Below are 6,907 nucleotides of genomic sequence, written 5' to 3'. Positions count from 1 at the left end.
AGAATATGGACCTAGATGGCAGATATGTCAAGAAAGAATAGCTTCACATTTTGATATTTTTCATCAACAAAGGATTTTATTATCTTTTTAACAATGCGTTTTGACTTATCCTCATATATTGTAAGCACAAAACATTCCTCTGAATTGTTTTATTTTCTCTTTCAATATTAAATACCCAGTAGAAAACATGATTTTTAATAACTCCATATTTTCTAGAAATCAAATGTAACTGAATTTGTTTTGTTTACAAACATTTCTGGTATCCCCCCCCCCCCCAATATCATAAACATCAATTATTCACCAGTATTTTAAATGCTAGGGAATGTGCCTATCATACAGGTCTATTATTTTATTTAATTAAATCATGTAATCAGAATCTTTACCATCCCGTTTTACAGATGAGGAGATGGAAAATTTCCCACCCTAAATATCTTCCATAAGGTCACATAGATGGTTGAGAATGAGCTGATTTCAGAGCCCACATCTAAAAATACGCTTCTTTCTCTTCTGAAATTGGAGGAATGGGGAAATTACAGATTACAAGTAATATAGGGAACAAGTATGCTAGGATTTAGGGAGTAAAACAGAATGAATGATGGGAAGCTCTTCATGAAGTAAGGTCTGAGTTTTAACATTTTGAGGACAGTCTATTTTGGCCATGGAACTTATGCCTAAAGATGAGAAGAAGATATGTATATTATCAAATAATAGGCAGATAAACTTTTTGCCTAGGCAAGGTCCTCTAGTGGTATAGTGGATTATGTGTTGGGCTACCTACCACAAGTTCAGCAGTTCAAGTCTACCAGCTGCTCCGGGGGAGAAAGATGATGCTTTCTGTTCCCATAAAGATTTACAGTCTTGAAAACCAATACAATGGTTGCTATGCGTCGGAACCTACTTGATGGCACACAACCACCACCACCGCTTCCATTGAATGACTTAGCTTGAGTTTCAGAATGGGGTCTTGGAATAGAAATTAGAATTATTCCCACTTAACTATATAGTAGAGAATTGGCTAAGAGAGTGGTATGAGGGTTATGAACAGTATTGCAAGTTTAAACTAGTTGCCATGGAATTCAAAATTAGAGCTATAAGTGCATGATGGTGAACAATTAGCAGCTTGGAATTGGCAATAGGAAGCAAGTTAATGCTGAGCCCCTTGAGATAAGTGGAGGATGGGAGAATTAAAAGCCTGAATAACTGAAGCTGTGAATAAGAGCCAAGATTCTGCTAAGAAGTGGAAAGAACCTTCTGTGGAAAACTGAGTGTGTAGAAGTTTTTAACATGATGGAAACAGCCAAAATTCTAATCAGAAATAGAAGAAAGACTCTGGGGAAATAAATTCAAAGGTTCCTGGAAGGTACAGATGTGCTGTTAAGTGCTGCCAAGTCGCTTCCAACTCATAGTGACACTTTATAGGGTTTCCAAAGAGTGACTTGTGAGTTTGAACTACCAACCTTGTGATTCCAACCTACCCTGCATTCCAATTCTTTAACCCACAACGTAATCCCCAGGAAATTGTAGGTAGTACTTGACATATCTTGAGTGTAAATCTTACAAATTCCTATAATCCCTACTTCTTTTATCAAAGTCTGTCTTTTCTGTCTTTTGTTAAATAAAATCTTCCAAATAATATAAAATTGCTACCAGTGACTATTTTTTTTTTTATCTTGAATCAAAATATAATTTTCTTGGCTATGCAGATTACAAAGGATCAAATACTAAAATCAACCAAGTCAACATTATCCAAAATTGATGAATCTAAAAATAAGTTACCTATTGTCATTCTATTATACACTGTTTTAGGCTATATATTTCTGTTGGACTCCTGGTGTGAGGTTGTACAATTATCACTTGGCTATGAACCACAAGGTCAGCTGTTCAAACCCACCAGTTGTTCTTCAGTAACCCTGTACAGGGTCAATATGAGACAGAAGCAATTTGAAGGTACTTAAAATCAAGAACAACATTTCTACAAATTCAAAACATTTTTAATTTTATCATCATATCAATAGTTCACAATAGGAATTATGATCAGCTATAGAGATCTGGTGTACCACTATGGGTTAATGCTCCAGACTGCAAAGCCATTTGAAGGTGGTGGTTGGTGGTTCAAGCTCACCAGCTGCTCCTTGGAAATCCTATACAGGGCTGCTATGGATCAGAACCAACTCAATGACAGTTAACAACAACAACAACATAGAGACCTGGCGTGGCACTGTAGGATAAGTCCTTTACCTCAAAGTCGGTTCAAACTGCAATGTGGTTCAAACTCACTTGTAGCTCCTTGGAAACCCTATAGAGGTTGCTATGAGTCAGAACCAACTCAATGCAACATAGAGACCTGATGTGGTGCTTATAGGAAAAGCACTGAACTGCAAGGTGGTGGTTCAAACTCACTAGCCATGCCTCAGTAGCTATGAGTTGGAAATGACTTGATGGCATTCAACAAAAACAGCAACAACATAGATCATAATATCTTTATGCATAATGCAATAGTTTACTTAGCATTTGGTTTGATATCTAAATTGACTGTTAACTGTAAAGTATAAATGTGGCAAATGAACAGAAATTATCTAGAATGCTAGTGTTGAAGGACCACATGTATCTTTCTTGCATGGGTTTATTGCATTCCATGATAGCAATCTTTTTTGAGGTGTATGGGGGGGTGTTCTAAAGTAACACCCAATAAAACAAACAAAAAGCAATATTGTAAAAAAAGAAAAAAGAAGCTAGTTCAAAAGGTAGCAATGATTGTGACCAGACTGTTAACAGACTAATTCAAGGAGTGACGACCTTGTGGAGTCTGTTGGTGATGAGGTCATAAAATGTGACAAAAAGAGATTGCAGTTTTTATTGTTCCATTGATTTCACCTTTTCCCTTTTTGATATGAAGTTGGCTAACGGACTTTTTATTTTGTTACTCACTGAGTCTAGGGAGTGTGCAGAGAATGATCTTTCCTTCTAATTGTTGCTAACTATGTTTAGAAATGGCCAAACAAGTTTTAGTCTAGTGAGAACTAACCTAAACTTCATTTATTGCAGCAAATCTGGGTTGTACAATGAAAAATAAAATAGTCATTTCATTAAATAAAATACAAACATCAATAGCAGATGGGTGCTCAGAAACCAAAGATTCTATTTTCACGAAACTATCTTTTAGAATATAAAGAGCAAACCAAAGCAAATATAAAAATTATTAGTGCTATAGACGTGAAATAGCTTTGAGATTTATTTTTATGTAATTTCTGTTTTTGTTGCATCTCTTCAAGGTTTCTAATTTTAATCTGTATTCAACCTAAAACACAGACTTGGTATAATTATGATTAAAAGGCTGTTGTTACGTGCCTGTATAGGGTTTCCAAGGAGGAGCTGCTGAGTTTGAACCACCGATCATGGGGCTCAGACGGACCTTCAGGTCAAGTGCTTATCCTAGGACACCACACCAGTAACTAGTGATAATACCAGCGTCCTGGTGTGGCGCTGTAGAATAAGCACTCCACCACAAGCCTGGTTGGAACCACAAGGTTGACAGTTCAAATTTACCAGCCACTCCTCGGAAAGCCTATACTGAGTTGATAAAGTTGGAATTAACTTGATGGCACTTGCATAACAGTGATAATATAGCCTTTGCTTTTACAAATTTGCTACCAAATCACCAGTAATTTTGACATTTGAGTTCTAGCAGTTTGTCATTTGTGATAGTGTCCAAATATTCAATTATGTTTTTTCTTTCTCCTAATATTAGCTTGGAGTCCTGGTGTGGTGCTGTGCATTAATGCACTGATCTACAAGTTTGGTTTGAACAAGGTTGGTGGTTCAGGCTCACCAGATGCTCCATGGATACCAGGTGAGTTTGAACCGCAGACCTTGTGGTTAGCAGGCCACTGCTTATCCTATAGTACCACACCAGACTCCAATGGTTGTGTTGTTGTTGGTAAGTGCCGTCAAGACAGTTCTGACTCATAGTGACCCTGCATAGAGTTTCTGAGGAGCGCTTGGTGAGCTTGAACTGCTGACCTTGTAGTTCCAACTGATCTTGCAGTCCAGCGCATCAACTCGTAGTACCACACCAGGACACCAATAGCTGTGAAGAGGGCTCTAAATACTCTTCCAAACTGGAATCAATGAGAAAATATTATACCTACTTAATCTTGAGCAAGTCATTTAGATTTTCTGACTGTTCATATGTAAAATGAAGTAAATAAATGGTCCTTCCAGATGAAACATTGTATTTATCCAATATGTGATTCAGTCATGAGATCAACTCTTAAAAATTTCAAAACCAATGTAAATCAATGACTCCAAGTCCACTGCAAAGGAAAATACATGTATGGTACACTACGCTTATTGTCAATAAAAGCAAATAGGTGTAGAAAATATACATATATACTATGCATATAAGTATGTATGCATGTATAAAGAAGAGAAATTAGGTTCATCAAGTTTAAGTAACATATAAAAGTTACAAGGACATTAAGATATGAAGGTGAGTCAAAATTGATCTGTACTCTGGCTGTAGAATTTTAATCAATTTTTAGAAATGATAAATTTATAATTTTTCAACATAGTCTCCTTGCTTTTCAATACACTATGTCCATTTGTCAATAAGCTTTCATATTCCCTTATTTAAAATGTTTTAGGCTGAGTTTTGAACCATGAATGCACTTCTGTCTTTACTTCGGCATCAGAGATGAATTTTCATCATAGAAAGGCTGCTTTTAGTGGGCCAAACAGGTGAAAGTGCAATGGAGCAAGATTGGTAGTATAAGAAAGATGTTTTTAACACCTCAGAATGAAGTTTTTACAGAGTGTCAACAGTATGGTCAGTGGTGTGCTGATGTGCATTGTCATGCAAGATCACCAGGCACTTGGATGGTAGTCCTCTGTGTCTATTTTGAATCTTAGGCTTCAGCTCTTTAGTGAGCATTTTAATTTTGATTGCTGAACCTTTTTCCTGATAGTATTCCAATCAGGAAAATCACTGAAAACTGTAAGCATCAATTTTCCAACTGATGGTTGACTTTTGAACTTTTGCATGGTCGGCAATTGAGAATGTTTCCAGTCCATATTCAACTATTTACTCTCAGGCTCATAGTGATGAATCTATAACAATTGTTTTTACAAAAACTTTTACCTTCCTTCTAGTATTGGTCCAAATTTTGTTTGCAGATGTCCAAATGCTTCAGTTTATGATCTTTCGGGAGTTGCTTCAGTACCCATCTTGCACAAACTTTTCAAAATCCAAGTCTGTCATGGATTATTTCATAGGCAGAGTCATGGCTAATTTGCTAATGATTTGCCATATAATCTACTGTCATTCATATATTAGACAGAATCATCTCATGCGCATGCTTAATGTTGTCATCAACCGTGGACGGGCCTTTTAGTATAACCAGAGTGCAGATAATTTTTGACTCACCATTGTATATTTTCATACTCTGGCACCTAATTATTATTATTTTTTAAAATGTTTTTCCATTGTTTCATGGGATCTATCCTTTAAAACTATTTAAGACTGAAAATTATTTAACAGGCAAGGTTCAAATTTTTTATTTAAAATTTCATTTTGAATTGGTTTACATTTTTCATGTGTTTTCAATATGATGAAACTTTCTCAGGCTGAAAGAACTGAAGAGAAAATTCAAGCTTAGTTGCAACATTTTAGGGTTCTATTGGCAAAGCATTGGATGACACAGAAAACACCTAAAGAATATGGAAGAAATATACAGAGTCACTGTACCGTGTTGCATTCTTGATTATATGTTTGTGATCAAGAACCAATAGTACTAAATGAAGAAGTGCAGGTCACATTGACGGCATTGGTATAAAACAAGCCTTCAGAAACTGATGAAATAGCAATTGAGATGTTTAAACAAATAGATGCAGCGCTGGAAGCACTTAATGGTCTATGTCAAGAAGTTTGGAAGTTACTCCCAGTAACTTCCAGTGATCCATATTCATGCCCACTCCAAAGAAAAATAATAAAATGGAATGTAGAAATTATCTAATCATATCATTAATATCATGTTAGCAAAATTTTGCTGAAAATAATTTAAAAATGACTGCGGTTGTATATTTACAGGAAAATGCCAGAAGTTCAAACTAAATTTAGAAGAGGATTTGGAGTGAGGTTTATTATTGCTGATTTCAGATGAATATTGACTGAAAGTAGAGCATACCAGAAAGATATGTACCTGTGCTTTACTGATTATGTGAAGGCATTCAACTATGTAAATCATAACAAATTGTGGATAACATTGCAATGAATAGTACATTTAGAACACATAAGTGTGCTCAAGAAAAACCTGTACATGGATTAAGAGGCAGTCGATCTAATAGTGTCAGATGGTACCATGTAGTTTAAAAGTGAAAAAATGGGAGGCAGGATTGTATTCTTTCACCTTACTTATTCATTCTATATGCTGAGTAAGTAATCAGGCACGGTACTATATGAAGAAGAGCATGGCATCAGGGTTGGTTGTTGTTGTTGTTAAGTGCCGTCGAGTCGGTTCCGACCCATAGCGACCCTGTACAGGGTTTCCGAGGGTGGAAATCTTTACGGGAGTAGAAAGCCTCATCTTTCTCCCATGGAGCAGCTGGTAGTTTTGAACCACTGACCTTAAGGTTCGCAGCCCGATTCGTAACCACTATGCTACCAGAGAGGAAAACTCATTAATCTGAGACATGCAAATGACACAACTTTGCTTTCCAAATGTGAAAACCACTTGAAGTACTTGCTGATGAAGTTGAAAGACTGAAACCATGATATGATTGCATATCAACATAAAGAAAATTAAGATTCTTACCAAAGTGTACATAAACAGCATAATAATAAATAGTGAAGAGAGTAAAATTGCCAAGGGTTTCATTATTCTTGGATCGACAATCGATGCCCACAGAAGCA

Source organism: Chrysochloris asiatica, unplaced genomic scaffold (genome assembly GCF_000296735.1).
Source record: "Chrysochloris asiatica unplaced genomic scaffold, ChrAsi1.0 scaffold00065, whole genome shotgun sequence".
Classification (NCBI taxonomy): domain Eukaryota; kingdom Metazoa; phylum Chordata; class Mammalia; order Afrosoricida; family Chrysochloridae; genus Chrysochloris; species Chrysochloris asiatica.
This window is presented reverse-complemented; position numbering follows the sequence as displayed.